The sequence below is a fragment of the Sminthopsis crassicaudata genome, chromosome 5 (genome assembly GCF_048593235.1).
Source record: "Sminthopsis crassicaudata isolate SCR6 chromosome 5, ASM4859323v1, whole genome shotgun sequence".
In the NCBI taxonomy this organism is placed as follows: Eukaryota; Metazoa; Chordata; class Mammalia; order Dasyuromorphia; family Dasyuridae; genus Sminthopsis; species Sminthopsis crassicaudata.
The window spans coordinates 34,885,729-34,903,385 of NC_133621.1; the positions used below are offsets into that span (position 1 = coordinate 34,885,729).

The following is a 17,657-nucleotide window of genomic DNA, read 5'->3' on the forward strand; positions in this document are numbered from 1 at the left end:
AATTCTTTGCATTTTACCTTAGCAATGCACTTCGGGCATACACAGAAAGTGCAGCTAAGTGACAGACTGACTTTTGTCTGACTTTTGATCTTTTTGACAACAACTTTGTTTCCACTGTGATGTGGAAAGGCCTGGATGGCATTTGGAAAGGCCCAAGTTGGGCCCTGGGGACATTCCTTCCTAGGTGCAGATCCAGCAGCAGAGTTCATCCCCACCAGAGACATTTGTAACCTGGGGATCCAAGAGAAGGACCAGACAACAGTCCAGAGAGACCAGCCAGATGTCCGCAGCCCTTCAGACGCTGATGGCAGCAATGCCCCTCCTGACCGTGACACCAGAGACACCAGACACAATTCCAGTGTTGCAGCTGAAATGGACTGTTTCGGGTGATATGCAATATAAAGACTGTAAATGGACAATGGGCCTGCTTGCTTCTCCCGTGGCCACTTGCCATATGGTGGCCTGGGAAGAGGCTTTGCCCTATGCTTTCTATTGAAGGACTATGCTTTTAAATTAGTGGGTGAAAAACCAACACACCCACCTGCCGTTGTTATTGAGACAATGTTACTGGACATGACTTTGCTTATGTGCACCTGTGAAACTAGAATTGTTCTAGAATTGTGAAAAGTGCAATAGAGAATTGTGATAAGCTAGAATTGTTCTAGGATTGTGAAAAGTGCAATAGAGAATTGTGATAAAGCTAGAATTGTTCTAGAATTGTGAAAAAGTGCAATTGAGAATTGTGATAAACTAGAATTGTTCTAGGATTGTGACAAGTGCAATTGAGAATTGTGATAAGCTAGAATTGTTCTAGAATTGTGACAAGTGCAATTGAGAATTGTGATAAGCTAGAATTGTTCTAGGAGTGTGAAAAGTGCAACAGAAAATTGTAAGAAACTAGAATTGGTCTAGAACTGTGATAAATGTAACTAGAATTGTGACAACCTACCTCACTGATATTTGTTAACTAGAATTGTGATGTTTTACCTTGTTGACTTCCCACCTCAGTGTTGACATCCTACCTCATTGGCATCCAACCTCTTTGGCTTATTATCTCGAGTATGACTTTGATGAATGGGTTGAACACTTGGGCCACTGTTGAGCCTGGTTCTCATTGTCATACTTCTGTTTACTGATCTGCTGCTTTGTACCTCCTTGGGCATAACACTCTGTCATCTCATGGATCAAGTGAACTATAGCTGGTGCTAAAAGTTTAGCTTGATGAGATGTGCGGTTCCCGCAAACAAGAGAAAGGGAATTGTAAGGGCCCTTTAAATGGGCGGACACAGTGCATCGGGAGATTGAGGCCCAGAAGTATTAGGACTGCCCTTGGGCGGGATCCTGGCCATATTGAGATAGTTTCGTAATGGGTGACTCTCTCGCTGATTGGCTGTGTGTGTGACCTCACAGGCCCTATGTAAGCCCACTGCAGGCAGCAACCGCCCTCTTTAACCTCGTGCTGTTCACCCTGGCTCCTAGCCTGGGTGGCCAAGCCAAGATGGGTAGCCAAAAGAGGTAAGGATTTTGGTAGTGAACACATGGGTCTTCTGACCAGGTGTTCACTCGGGAACCAACAAGTCAGGGCATCAGTCAGGGCATTATGTGAGTAGGTATAATAAAGGCTTTTAAGATTACACGTGGTTGTTCTTGAGTGCGCTACCGGTTATTAAGATATAGATTCAAGAGATTGTGGCCAGAGACCTTAGAAGGCCTCAGAGGAGGCGAGCCGGGTAGAGCTCACACTGCAAAGGACAGTGGTCAAAGGTACTCTGGTGGGTCTAGGACAGACTAGTAATTGTAGCTGCCAGGAGAGCACGTTACACCACATCCCTTCCAACATTCCTCATTATTTGTTCCTGTCATCTTAGCTAGTCTGACAGGTGTGTAGTGATATCTCAGAGTGGTCTTAATTTGCATTTCTCTGATCAATAGTGATTTGGAACACTCTTTCATGTGAATGGTTATTGTTTCAATTTCACCATCTGAGAATTGTCTGTTCATATCCTTTGACCATTTATCAATTGGAGAATGGTTTGATTTCTTATAAATTAGGATCAATTCTCTCTATATTTTGGAAATGAGACCTTTGTCAGAACCTTTCCTTTTAAAAATATTTTCCCAATTTGTTACTTCCCTTCTAATCTTGTTTGCATTAGTATTGTTTGTACAGAAACTTTTTAGTTTGATGTAATCAAAATCTTCTATTTTGTGATCAGTAATGATCTCTAGTTCTCCTCTGGTCATAAATTCCTTCCTCGTCCACAGGTCTGAGAGGTAGACTATCCTCTGTTCCTCTAATCTATTTATGATCTCATTCTTTATGCTTAAATCATGGACCCATTTTGATCTTATCTTGGTATATGGTGTTAAGTGTGGATCTATATCTAATTTGTGCCATAATAATTTCCAGTTTTCCCAACAGTTTTTTTCAGAGAATTAATTTTTATTCCAAATGTTGGTATCTTTGGGTTTGTCAAACACTAGATTGCTATAGATGTACCCTTTTTTGTCCTTTGTATCTAATCTGTTCCACAGATCGACTGGTCTATTTCTTAGCCAATACCAAATGGTTTTGGTGACTGCTGCTATATAATATAGTTTTAGATCAGGTATACCTAGACCACCTTCATCTGAAATTTTTTTCATTAATTCCCTTGAAATTCTCCACCTTTTATTCTTCCATATGAACTTTGTTATTTTTTCTAGGTCACTGAAATAGTTTCTTGGGAGTCTGATTGGTATAGCACTAAATAAATAGATTAGTTTGGGGAGTATGGTCATCTTTATTATATTCGCTCGGCCTATCCACAAGCACTGGATGTCTTTCCAATTATTTAAATCTGACTTTATTTTTGTGTCAAGTGCCTTGTAATTTTCTTGATATAATTCCTGACTTTTCTTTGGTAGATGGATTCCCAAATACTTTATACTCTCAACATTTGTTTGGAATGGAATTTCTCTTTGTATCTCTTGCTGTTGCATTTTGTTGGTGATAAATAAAAATGCTGAGGATTTATGTGAATTTAATTTGTATCCTGCAACTTTGCTAAAATTCTGAATTTTTTCTAATAGCTTTTTAGCAGAATCTTTGTGGTTCTCTTAAGTATACCATCATGTCATCTGCTAAGAGTGATAGTTTGATTTCCTCATTTCCTACTCTTATTCCTTTAATCTCTTTCTTGACTCTTATTGCCAAGGCTAACATTTCTAATGCAATATTGAATAGTAATGATGATAGTGGATAACCTTGTTTCACTCCTGTGAAGTTGTCTCTTGAGCTATGTCCAAGTAGGAAATGAGGGAGAGCATATGCAAGAGTACATTGACAAAGGTCCTGTGCTCCTCCAAAGGCCAGGAATCACTCTTAGTAGATCATAATCCCTGGGCTGCTGCCATCTTTACCACCAACAAATGTGTCTTGATCTCTTCCCCTTTTCTCATACAAACCCCTCCTTCATTTAAAGACACGGTCCATGAGAAGCAGAGTCTGTTCCAACAGACAAAAGTACTAATACCCCGAGTTCATCATCACCTTGTTGACCCCTTGCACTACAAGACAGTAAAAGTGTCTTAGCATTAAGGACCAGGAAGAAGTCATTCCTGCTGGGTCTATAAGCCAGAGGAGGAGGGGGAACCTTCATGGGTAAAAAATCTGAGTTTTACACTTCCTCCTCTGACTCTGGAAGTGCCTTGATCAATGCTACAACCTTGTCCACCTGTATGTCTCCATGATATATGAGAAGCACTGTAGCCTTTTTCAGTCCTGCTCCCACTGGGATCCTCCATTCTGCCTTGGGCAGAGAAAAGATTCCCATCAGAATGCCCCCACACCCTCCACCCAAAGCCCCCAAGATGGCAAATACAGAGACAAAGGATGTTACTGGGGCTTTGTAAAAAGATTGCCCTGCAGAGGTTTTTAAGATGAAGTTTTAGAATAGTTCTATTTCCCCAAGAAACTGAATAACTTTGTGCCTCAGAGGAAATATAGATGGCTTGATATCTATTACTTGAGGAAGGAAAGGAGAAATAGAAAAAATTCCAATACAACCTTAACAAAATCCTGTTTGAAAAATGCATAGGAATATTAGTACCAAAATTGGCAACCTTCAGATCAGAATGAAACAAATAGAAAAAGTGATTCAAATATGTTGGAGCTAAAAATGGAAATGAAGACAACGATCAGCAGCCCCAGTAAAAGATTGGAAATATATCTACCAAGTGTTGATTCTGAGAGGACAGGGCAGACAGTAGGGGAGGAGAAAGGAGAAAAAAGGAAGCATGGAGCAAGACCAACTGAAGGAAGGAGAGAAGACAGAAAGAGGAAAAGGATGGAGATAAAATTGGGAGGAGCAAAATGAAAGAAGAGGGGGAAGCAGAGAGCAAGAACTTCCATTGTAACGTTTTCATATCATACATTATTTGTTTTAAAATTTATTTTTTCAACTCATTTCAATAGTATTTTTCCAAGTACATGTAAAGAGAGTTTTCAACCTTTATTCTTGTTAAACTGTGTGTTCTCAATGTTTCTCCTTTACTCCCTTAACCCCACTGTCCCCAAAGCAGTAAGAAATATAATAAAAGTTAAGTAATTGCAATTCTTTTAACCACATCATCATGTTTCTCCTGTTGTGCAATCAAAAATCAGATCATGTGGCAAAAAAAACACAACAAAGGAAAAATAGGAATCTGTGTTGGACAGGGTGCTAGAACCCCTTTGCCAAATTGGCTCCTCAGAAGGGTCTCCAGATACAAAGAGAATGTATTCTATCCTTGCAAAGAGCCCAAAAGGCTTTCAAACTGTGCATACTCTTCGATCCAGCAGTATTTATACAGGGTTTATATCCCAAGGAGATCTTACAGGAATGGAAGGGACCCACATGTGCAGAAATGTTTGTGGCAGCCCTCTTTGTAGCGGTAAGGAACTGGACACTGACTTGTTGCCCATCAATGGGGCATGGCTGAATAAGTCTGGTGTCTGAATGTTATGGAATATTTTTGTTCTGTAAGAAATGAACAACAGTATGATTTCAGAAAGGCCTGGAGAGACTTGCATGAATAGATGCTGAGTGAAGTGAGCAGAACCAGGAGATCATTGAACACAGCAACATCAATATTATACAATATATTCTGATACATTCTGATGGACGTGATGCTTTTCAACACTGACATGACTCAGGCCAATTCCAACGGTCTTTTGATGGAGAGAGCCATGTATGTCCAGAGAGAGGGCTGTGAGAACTGAGTGTGGATCACAACACAGCATTTTGACTCTGTTGTTTACTTACATTTTATTTTCTTTTTTTCCTCATTGATCCATTATGTCTTGTCCAGTAAGATAATTGTGTAAATATGCATACATTGGATTTAACAGATATTTTCTCCATGTTGACATATATAGGATTACTTGCCATGTAGTGGAGGGAATGGGGGGAACTAATATAGGAGAGAGAATGGGGGGGGGGGGGAATTGCAACACAAGGTTTTGCAAGTATAAATGTTGACAATTATGCTTTCATATGATTTGAAAATAAAAAAGATTAAAACAAAACTAAAAAACAATGAGAGATCCAAGTATACATACTGAGCAGATCAGCATGACTTGTGACCCAAGGTAATAGGGAATACATTAAATAGCAAAAGACTTGGTTCATTGGTTGGACTTAAAAGGAAATAACCATTGACCAATAGTCACCTATTCTACTTCCCTTGGGTAATGTGACTTTCTGAAACTTAGGCCTGGGGTTCATAGAGCCTTTGAAAAATCCTCTTCATCTCTCAGCCCATTCAGTCCCTCCTTATTTCAGATCTTTGAAGCTTTCTCATGCATTTCTTCCACTAGGACATCCTTGTTACCTAGGCCTTGAGACTGGTCCCCCTCCTCAGGATACATGTAACCGCCCTTTCTGTTTCAGAACTGACACTGCCCATCCGTGGGAGCTTTCAGGAACCACATTAGCTAAGAAATCTTGACCCATTCTTGTGCTGAAGTCATTAAGCCAGTGATCAGGTCAAGCTGCTTAAGGCAAGGGGCAGGAGTCAGAGACCCCCCTTGCATCAGCTCCCATCCTCCATCTTGGACATCCAGTCATCACAGACCCACCCACAATTGGCATCTGGCAGACAATGTTATCCACAGAACTCCAGCACTGTCCAGGCCTGGATACATCAGTGCCATTATCCCATCTCAAGCAGGAAATACTGAGCCATTTGGGCCAAAGGGATGAAGGTCTCACCTTATGGACCTGCTGCAGGCTGACAAGGGGCGAGGGGCTGACCCTGCCCAATGGGGTCCAGACTGATAAGGGAGACCATGACTTGTAGGGAGCAGCAGCAGCAGCAGCAGGGACTGGGTGCCTGAATCAGGTGTCAGGTGATTTTATGCTGACCACATACTTAGAATTTCATGGCTTGGACTCTGGGGAAACAATTCTCACAAGTAGATTAAAACTGCAAGGACCAATTAAGAGCAAAAAATGAACAAATTGCAGTTAGAATGAGGATTACAAGGGATAGTCACCAGGGACCCCATCCAGAGGAAGACTATGGGGGGAAGTGGAGGCTCTCCCACACAGCTTTTCTTAAAATAAATACCAAAGAGCATTTCCCCAAAATTCCTGCTTTTGTTTCCTCAAAGATCCACACTGGGTAAAAATGAAAAATATGTTGAATGAGAATCAGTGGGAAATACAGTTTGAAAATGAAATGAGGCAGAGTGGCTCAGGTTCAGGACACTAGATGAGCAAGAAGCTTCCTCTCTCTGTACAAATACTCCAGCCTTTGATGACAGAGGTGATGGAGGGAGGTAACGGATATGACAGAAAAAAGGTTCCGTGTGTTGTCATGACTACCTCACAAACAGTTACTAGGACAAAAGGCCAGAAATCTCAACAGCCTTGCTGAGAGAGAGACACAGGAGAGAGAGAGGGAGAAAGAGAGAGAGAGAGAGAGAGAGAGAGAGAGAGAGAGAGAGAGAGAGAGAGAGAGAGAGAGAGAGAGAGAGAGAGAGAGAGAAAGAGGAGGGACAGAGAGCTCTGGTAGCCACATGAAACCCACCATTACCTAGAAGTTGACCAGCTAAGGAGCTGCCTAGTTTTTCTCATCTTCAAGAAGCTCTTAGTGGTAAGAAGCTGGATGATCCAGACTTTTCAGGGGGTGGGGACTGCCACATATGTGTAGAAGGGGAAATGAGTTAGTTTGTATTTGGGGTGAGATGTGTAATTTGTTGGGATCAAGCTGAACCATCAGAGACTTGGGGTTCTTAGCAGGAGAGGAGATGGGGCAGAACAGCATCAAAAGTTTTAACCTTTTGGTGATAATTAACCTTCTGGCCCACATTGCAGCTGCTACTTTGCCCTTAGGTCTTGTGGATTTGAGAATACGACTATGAGAGAACCCATGGACTTTTATTAAAAGCTGGACAGATGCATAGGATTTTGTAAAATCAAAAAATACTGGAATTATTCTCAGAAATTTTTGATTTGGGCAGTCTGATAGAAGGTACCCCCTGTCCATTTGAAACAGACCACTCCAAAATCAGCAAATGAACTTTCAAGATTCTCCTTTATACTGACAGACACTTTGCCTATAATGTTTCATCCTCTGTTTCTTCTATTGTCATCCAAGGGAGTTTCTCAGTTGCTCCTTTTGGATTACTTTCAATGATGAGGAGAGGGGAGAGGCGGGATGGAGAAAGGAGCAAACAGGGAAAGGAACCTGTAGCAATGGAATGTTTTTATCAATTGAGTTGAGGCTGGCTCTCATGTAAAAATATATTGACAATGAGAAGCAATAGTTAGGCTGTGCCCAGTGAGCTATTGGGGCATTCCTGGGTTGCTTATTACTCTTATTACTGCCTTATTTGGGAAGATGGGGTAGTTCTTAGTATTTATTTATTGACATTCTTGCCCTCAGGAAGTCTTTTAAAGTCATCATGATGAAAATAACCCGGATGTTTCCCCAAGATGAGAATGAATCAACAAACTTGAGGTAATATTTGTTCTTATATCAGTCACTGTATTAAATGAGGAAGATGCACCCCAAAAATGCATTTTAAGAGGGAAGACAAAAAGTACATAACCTAGAATATGCCCGATACCTCTGAGGTTAGAAAAATAATGTCAGAAGTCACAATGTTGAGGGGTGAGGATACCCTAACAGCCATTGGGGTCCCCACACCAGTATCATAGGTTTTGTGAAAGAATTCACAGTCCCAATCTCCAAGTGAAGTTTTTGGCAGAAATGGGTCTGTTTTTACTGAGGTCTCAGTGGGCTGGTCCCTGGTTAAGATAGCGAAGTCTGGGATACCAAGTCTTGCTTTTTATTTAGCCTTCTATCCCTTGGGTTAGGGAGTGATTGAGGGGCTAATTCTCAAATCAATAAGGGAAGACCTTCTTGACCTCCAAATGAATTGTAGGGGAAGATTATTGTGGGAGTTTCCCCTGGGAATCCACTAGGAAAGTGGGAATGTTCCCAGAGGCGGGGAGGGGTTGAGATTCAGGGTCTTTCCAACCCAGGTGCACCCCCACCAAAGATCGGGGGACATAGCCCTATTACATCAATAATCCTAGTGTTCCAATGAAACTATCAGAGCACTTCAGGATAGAGGTGTATAAGGGCACCAGGCAAATAGCTCTGGGAATAAAGAAAAGAAAACTTCTGGGGGAAAAATGTTGAGATGGATGATATGTGGGCTAAGCAAAGGGAAGAGTGGTGGAGGACTGAGCCCTCACACCTGGCTGACAGAAAAGGGAATTGCATTAGAGGGCAGAGGGGGAGGACAAAGAACAGATTGTGGTTTGGACACAGTGAGATTCATGTGCAAGTGGCTTTCTGGGTCAAAATGTCCAACAGATAGTATGGGGATTGGGAAAGAAAGGTCAAGAGATAGACTGAGGTAGGATCACTATACCTGGGAGTGGTTTAAACTTGATCTGTTTACATAGGACGATGATACTTGTAACTCCTTAGGACATTCTCAATATTCTGGCAATTAGAGTATACATAGCTTGAGGGCACAGGTTTGAGTGGAATATGAAGGAATATTCTCTTTTTGAAAAAGAGATAGGAATGGTCCAGGAAAAAGGAAAGGGAGAAGTGGAATGTTGCAAATCATCCGCCCTAAGAAAAAGAGTCAAGAAAAAGCTTTTCCAGTGGAGGGGGCAGAGGGAGAAGAAGTAAAGGTTGAATGAGAGAATATTATTCTCATCAAAAGTAGCTCAAATAGGAGACACCACCATAAATACTCAATGAGGACATAGAAATCTATCTTAGCCTGCAGGAAAATGGGAGTGGAATGGAATATGGGAAGAGTGGGTAATAAAAGCACTGGTCATTTGGGGGGAGTCAGTGGTCAGTAGCAAAACACTGTTGAAGAGTGACAGGGTGAAAGGTGAGAAAGAATAAATAAATGTGAGAAATATAATAAGTCTTTATAATTGTAAAACTAAGTTTTAGATCAAAACAAGGGTTTTTTTAGTTTATTTACAAAACATATGAATGGGTCATTTTTCAACACTGACCCTTGCAAAACTTTGTTCCAATTTTTCCCCTCCTTCTGTAATGCTGGAGAAACTGAGCAAGACAGAGATTAGAGAGTATTTAATACAGAATTTATTAAATGGACATTTACTGGGACAAAATGATTCCATGGTTAGTCCCATGGCTGAGGCTATTGCCTCAAAGAATCCAGCAGTGAATGTCAGATACAAGACTCTTTTATAGGGTACAAGAATGATGACATAATGGGGGAGGTACCTGGATGGGGATGACCTGATGGGGAGAGGAACCTAGGATGAGGATGTCATAATGGAGGCAGGCATAATGGAGGGAGGTCCTGGAGGGGCTCCTGATATTCTAATGACTTCTAAAATGGATAAAGACCTTTATCCCATCAAACATTAAGAGGGAATAAGTATAGCCTAAAGTCTAAGATATAAGAGGGAATGATTGTAATCTGAGGCAGAATAACTGAATAGGACAATTGGGGAAACTGGGTCAGGGCACTAAAAGAGAACTGTGGCACACCACTCACCCCCCCACCCTCCTCTAGATGGAATGTAATCCAATAAATGTTAAATATGTTAAAATACAATAAAATACAATATATACAATATATACAATATATGTACACATATTTTTATTGTCTTGCTGCACAAATAAAATCTGATCTAGAAAGTAAAAAAAAAAAAAACTAAGAAAGAAAACAAAATGCAAGCAAACAACAATAGAAAGGCTAGAAATGCTATGTTTCAGTCCACACTCATTTCCCATAGTTCTCTCTCTGGGTGTAGCTGATACTTTTCTTTACTGATCAGTTGGAACTGGTTTGAATCATCTCATTATTGAAGAAAGTCATGTCTGTCAGTATTGATCAGCACATATGCAACAAGTTTTTCTGATGGAATCTCATTGTTCTCTGGGAAAAGATGAGCAGAATTCCCCCAGCGGAAAAACAAAAACTGGAATGTCCTCCATGAACAAAGTGAAATATATCTTAAATGAAATGATAGCATGTTCTGGAGAGACCGGTTGCAAATGATTTTGTTGTTCTCAGTAACATAATCATCCACAACTTCTCTGAACTTGTTTATCCTCTGATTGAGGATAAAAAATCCTATCCAATCACAGAGAAGAAATGATGGTGTCTGTATACATAGCAAAGCTTTTTCTAATTCCTTATCTATTTTTATCTTCATTTCCCTTGAGGCTTTTTATTTTCATTGGGATGAGAGATCTCTGTTTTGTTCACAACTTTTATGGAAATATTTTGGATAATTTCAAATGTGATTTCTTAATTGTGAGTGGGAATCAGGGAAAGAATATACAAAGCAAAACAAATGTAAAAGAAAAATTTTTTTAATGTAATTAGGAAAAAGATATAAATTAAAAGTAAAAAAACCATGTTTCCTGATTCCTTTACCTTTACTCATACAGTCCCTTCTTCATTGACAGACTTGGTCCAGGAGAAGAAGTCCCCATTCTAACAGGCAAAAGCAATATTCTTCAGAGGTCCCAGTCACCATGATGAACCATTGAACTACAAGACTGTAAAAGAGGACATTATACAAAGACCAGGTACCACTCATGGTAGACTCTAGGAGAAGAAGTAGAACCTGTTCCAAAAGGAAAAAAAAAAACTTTTTTATTCAGGGGTCCCTGTTGCTCTGTTGAACACTTGAACTACAAGAATGTAAAAATGTCTTAAATTTAAGGGCCAGAAGGAAGTCATTCCTGTTGGGTCCTTAAATAAGCCAAAAGAAGAATGGGCACCAACATAAGTAAAAAAATATTAGTTCTATGATTCTTCCTCTGGCTCTGGCAGTGCCTTGTATCTCCATGACATAAGGGAAGGCATTGTAACCTTTTCTAGTACTGCTCCCAACAGTGTTCTCCATCCTGCCTTGGGAAAAGAAAACAAGGATTCATATCAGTCTGTCCCCAAACTCTCCACCCAAACACTCCAAGATGGTGGATAAGGAGACAAAGGACCCTACTGGGGCTTTGCAAAAGGATTGGCCAGCAAAGGTTTATAGGACAATGTTCTTGAATAGCTCAATGACACCAGAAATTGAATAACTTTGTGCCTCGGAGGACATAGAGATGGCTTAACTTCTATAATATGAAAGGAGAAAGGAGAAATAGAAAAAAAAAAATCCAATACCACCACAACAAAATCCTTTGTAGAAAACATATAGGAATATTACTGTCAGATTTTGAAACCCCCAGATCAAAAAGAAAATCTTGAATGAATTGAACACCAAAAAAAATTAACACCTTGGAGCTACAATAGGAATTGAAGAAGACACATCAGCAGTCCCAAAAAAGATTGGAAATATATCTACCAAGTGTTGATTCTGAGAGAGCAGGGCAGACAGCAGGGGAGGAGAAAGGAGAGAAAAGGAAGCATGGAGTGAGACCAACTGAGGGAAGGAGAGAAGACAGAAAGAAGAAAAAGATGGAGATAACATTGTAGGGAGCAAAACGAGAGAGACAAGCAGAGAGGGAAACAGAGTGCGGGAGAATGTACATTACATTGAACATCCCTGTTCCTCGGTTGAACAACTGAACTACAAGACTGTAAAAGTGTCTAACTTTAAGGGCCAGGACAACAGCATTGAAAGGCCAGATATCACTGCTGGAATACACCAGGAGAAGAAAAGCTTGTTCAAAGAAGAAAAACATTTTTATATAGCAGTCCCATCACCACTTTGATTCATTGAACTCTATACCACTGTAAACTGTATATATAAAAACACACAACTGTATATTTAACTATACAACTGTATAAGTGTTGGATCTCAAGGGCCAGGAGGATATCATTCCAAGGGCAGGTATCACTCCTGGTAGACTCCTGAAGAACAGCTTGATCATACCACAGGGAAAAAAAAATATTCAGAGATCCCCATTGTTCTGTTGAACATATGAACTACAAGAAAAGTGTCTTAACTTTAAGGGCCAGGAGGAAATCATTCCTATTGGGTCCATAAATATGCCAAAGGAGGAGCGGGAACCTTCAAGGATAAAAAAACCCTTAGTTTTATGATTCTTCCTCAGATCCTGGCAGTGCCTTGATTAATGCTACAACCTTGCCCCACCAGTGTTTCTCCATGACATATGGGAAGGCACCATAGCCTTTTCTAGTGCTGCTCCCAACAGTGTTCTTCATCCTGCCCTGGGTAGAGAAAACAAGGATTAATATATCTGTCCCCAAACCCTCCACCCTAACATAAATCAAAGGAGGAGGAAGAAATTCATGGGTAAAAAAAATCTGAGTGTTGTGGTTTCTCCTCTCTGATTTGGGCAGTGTTTTGATTAATGCTACAACCTTTTCCACCTGTGTCTCTCCAGGACATACAGGAAGCCTTTTCTAGTGCTGAACTAGAACTCTATAAAATCTCAATGGGCAAGATTTCGTCATTCAAAGGGCAGGTATCACTCCTGGTAAGACTCCTGAAGAAAAAGAGCTTGGACCCACAGGAAAAAGCATTTCTATTCGAGGTCCCCGTTACTCTGTTGAACACATGGACTACAAGAATGTAAAAGTGTCTTTAAGAGCCAGGAGGAAGTTATTCTTGATGGATTTGTAAATGAGCCCAAGGAAGAGCAGAAACCTTCATGGGCAAATAATCTGAGTTTTGCAATTTATCCTCTTGATTCTGACAGTGCCTTGCTTGATTCTACTACCCTGTCCACCTGTGTATCTACATGACATATGGAAAAACACTGTAGCCTTTTCTAATTCTGCTCCCAACAGGATCCACATCCTGCCTTTCATACAGAAAACAAGAATTCACATCAGACTGTCCTCCTTGGGCAGAGAAAACAAGGATTCCTATCAGTCTGTCCCTAAACACTCCCAACAAATCCCCTGTGATGGTGAAGAGGGAGACATAAGACCCTCCCACCTGAATCCTCCATCCTGCCTCATACAGAAAACACAAAGATTCCCATCAGACTGTTCCCAGATCTTACACCCAAAGCCCCTCAAATGGTGAATATGGAGACAAAGGATGTTACTGAGGCTTTATAAAAGGACGGGCCTCAGGAGGGTTTTAAAACACAGTTACTGAATATGTCAACTAATCCAGAAATTTAATACTTTTGTGCCTCAGAAGAAATATAGATGGATTAACATCTAAACAATGAGGGGGGAAAGGAGAAATAGGAAAAAAATCTAATACCACTCAACAAAATCCCGTGTGGAAAACACACAGGCACATTAGTGCCGAATTCTGAAAGCCCCAAGTCAAAAAAAAAAAAAAAAAAACTTGAAAAAGAAGAAATGATTCAAATATGTTGGAGTTACAAGAAGAAATAAAAGAAATAAAAAAATTCAATATCACCTCAACAAAATCCTTTGTAGAAAACACATAGGAATATTAGTGCCAGCCTTTGAAACCATCACAACAAAAAGAAAATCTTGAAACAAAAAGAAAAACGATTCCAATAATTGGAGCTACAAATGGGAAAAGTACAGTAGCCTTTTCTAGTGCTATTCTCACGGGATCCTCCAATCCTGCCTTTTGTAAAGAAAAACATATATTATCAGATAGTCTGCAAACTCTGCACCCCAAAATGGCTGATATGGAGACAAAGGACCATACTGGGGATTTGCAAAAGTATTGGCCTGCAGAGGTTTTTGGGACAAAGTTTTAGAATAGCTTTATTTCCTCAGAAATTGAATAACTTTGTACATCAAAAAAATAAAAATAAATCCAATGCCACTTTTAATATCAGGGAAGAAAGGAGAAATAGAAAAAAATCGATACCAACTCAAAATCCTTTGTGCAAAACACACAGGAATATTAATACCAAATTTTGAAATCCCCAGGTCAGAAAGAAAATCTTGACACTGAAAAAAAGAATGATTCAAATTTGTTGGAGTTACAACTGGAATTGAAGATGCATCAGCAGCCCCAGTAGATGATTGGAAATATGTCTACCAAGTGTTGTTTGAGTGGGCAGGGACAGATAGCAAGGGAGGAGAAAGGAAAGAGAAGGAAGCATGGAGTGAGACCAACTGAAGGAATATGAGAAGACAGGAAAAAATCGACATAAAATTGTAGGGAGCAAAATGAGAGAGACAAGAAGGGGAAACTGAGTGAGAGAACGTACATTACAGAAGTCACCATTGCTCTGTTGAACAACTGAACTACAAGACTGTAAAAGTGTTGTATCTCAAGGGCCAGGAGGACATCCTTCCAAGACTAAATATCGTTCCCAGTATATTTCAGGAGAAGAACCTGTTCCTAAAGGCAAAAGCCTTTTTATTCAAAGGTTCCTGTCACCACTTTAAACCCTTGAACTACAAGATTTTAAAAGTATTAGATCTCAAGGGGCAAGAGAACATCATTCATTATTTTTTTCCCTGAGGCTGGGGTTAAGTGACTTGCCCAGGGTCACACAGCTAGGAAGTGATAAGTGTCTGAGATAAGATTTGAACTTGGGTCCTCCTGAATTCAAGGCTGTGCTTTATCCACTGCGCCCCCTAGCTGCCCCTAAGAGGACATCCTTCAAAGGGCAGGTATCACTCCTGGTGGCCTCTAGGAGAAAAAAGAGCTTGATCCCACACACAAAAAAACAAAAACAAAAACAAAACAAAAAACAAACATTTTTACTCAGAGGTCCCTGTTGCTCTGCTGGACCCATGAATTACAAGAATGTAAAAGTGCCTAAACTTCAAGGTCGTTCAAAGACCAGCAATCACTCTGGGGAAGACTCCAGGAGAAGAAGAGCCTGTTCTAACAGGCAAAAGCAATTTTACTCAGAGGTCAAGGTCACCATATTGAACCCTTGAACCACAACACTTGAAAATGTTGAATCTCTAAGATCAGGAGGACATCATTCAAAGGCCCAGATATCACTCCTGGTAGAGTCCAGGAGAAGGAAGGGCCTATTCCAATAGAAAAAAGCATTTTTATTCCAAGGTCCCCATCACTTCTTTGAACCTTGAACTACAGTTACATTGTAAAAAATTTGGATCTCAAGGGTCAAAAGGACCGCCTTCAAAGGCCTATAACTCTCCAGGAGAAGAAAAGCCTGTTCCAAAAGAGAAAATAAATATGAAAATGTTGGATCTCAAGGGCATTATATTGACATTATTCAAAGGGCAAATATCACACTTGGAGGACTCCAGGAGAAGTAGATCCTGCTCCAACAGAAAAAAAAGCATTTTTATTCAGAAGTGCCCCTTGCTCTGTTGAACACTTGAACTACAAAACCATAAAAGAGGTTTAAGTTTAAGGGCCAGGAGGAAGTCATTCCTGTTGGGACCTTAAATAAGCCAAAAGAGGAGAGGAGGGACTGTCATGTTAAAAAAACTTGTTTTTGAGATTCTTTAAGGCATTGATTAATGCTACAATCCTATTCACTTTGTATCTCCAAGACAATAGGGGAAGGCACCAAAGCCTTTTCTAGTGCTGCTCCCCTGGGATCTTCCTTCTGGCCTTTCATAGAGACAGCATGGATTATTATCAGACAGTCAGCAAACCCTCCACCCAAAGTCCTCAAGATGGCTGATACAGAGACAAAGGACCCTACTGGAGCTTTGCAAAAGTACTGGCCTGAGGAGGTTTTCAAGACAAAAGTTTTAGAATAACTCGATTTCCCCAGAAATTGAATAACATTGTGCATCAAAAGAAATTAAAAAAAAAAAAAATCCAATGCCATCTCAACAAAATCCTATCAAGAAAGCACACAGGAATATTGGTGTCAAATTTGTAAATCCCCAGATCAAAAAAACTTGAAGGAAACAAACCAAAAGCAAATGAAATATGTTGGAACTACAGTTGGAATTGAAGACACATGAGCAGCCCCAGGAAAAGACTGGAAATAAATAAGTTTGGATTCTGAGCAGGCAGGAGGGACATCAGGGGAGGAGAAAGGAGAGAAAAAGAGAAGGCAGCATAATATAGCAAGACCAGCTGAGGGAAGGAGAGAAGACAAAAAGAGGAAAAGAGATTGAGATAAAATTGGAGGGAACAAAAAAAGGCAAGCAGAGGGAAAACAAAGATGGAGCGAGAGAATGCACATTACAGCAGTCCCTGTTGTTCTGTTGAACAATTGAACTTAGACTGTAAAAGTGTCTTTAAGGGCTAGGAGGAAGTCATTTCAGTTGGGTCTGTAAATAAGTCAAAGGAGGAAGAAGAAATTCATGGGTAAAAGAATCGTCGAGTTTTTTGGTTTCTCCTCTGACTCGGGCAGTGTTTTGATTAATACTACAACCTTTTCCACCTGTGTATCTCCAGGACATACAGGAAGGCACTGTAGCCTTTTCTAGTGCTGCTCCCTCCTGGATGATCCATCCTGCCTCATACAGAAAACACAAAGATCCCCATCAGACTGTTCCCAGACCTTACACCCCTCAAATGGTGAATATGGAGACAAAGGATGTTACTGAGGTTTTATAAAAGGATGCGCCTCATGAAGTTACTGAATATGTCGATTAATCCAGAAATTGAATAGCTTTGTGACTCAGAAGAAATATAGATGGATTAACATCTAAAACATGAGGGGGAAAGGAGAAATAGGAAAAAATCTAATACCACCTCAACAAAATCCTGTGTGGAAAACACACAGGAATAGTAGTGCCGAATTTATAAAGCCCCAAGTCAATATATATTGAAACAGAAAAAAAAAAAAAAAGATTCAAATATATTGGAGTTACCAAAAAAAAAAAAGACTGTAAACATTTCAACCCAAGTGTTGATTCTGAGTGTGTCTGTCTGTGGGGAGGAAACAGGGAAGAAGAAAACAAAGAGAGAATGCAGCATGGAGTGGGACCACCTGAGGGAAGGAGAGAAGACAGAAATGAAAGACTGCTATAAAACTGGAATAAGCAAAAGAGAGACAAACAGAAGCAGAAACAAAGATAGATTGAGAGAACTTAGAGTTCCCTGTTACTCTGTCGAACATTGGAGCTACAACACTGTCAAAGTGTGGGATCTCAAGGGCCAGGAGGAAGTCATTCAATGGGCAGGTATCCTGGAAAACTCCAGGAGAAGAGCAGCCTGTTCTAAGAGAAAAAAGCATTTTTATTCAGAGGTCCCCGATGCTCATTTTGAACATGAACTACAAGACTGTAAAAGTGTCTTAACTTTAAGGGCCAGGAGGAAGACATGCCTGTTGGGTCCATAAATGAGGCGAAGGAGGAGGCTGAA

At 40.3% G+C, this 17,657-nt stretch overlaps 1 long non-coding RNA gene across 1 annotated transcript; it reads left to right on the forward strand.

Moving 5' to 3' along the window:
• Window positions 1–6,901: 6,901 nt before the first annotated feature.
• Window positions 6,902–14,712, forward strand: LOC141544413 (uncharacterized). Its single transcript, XR_012482599.1, has 3 exons — window positions 6,902–7,119; window positions 7,912–7,986; window positions 10,951–14,712. It is a non-coding gene; the product is annotated as an uncharacterized LOC141544413 (long non-coding RNA).
• The last annotated feature ends 2,945 nt before the right edge of the window (window positions 14,713–17,657 follow it).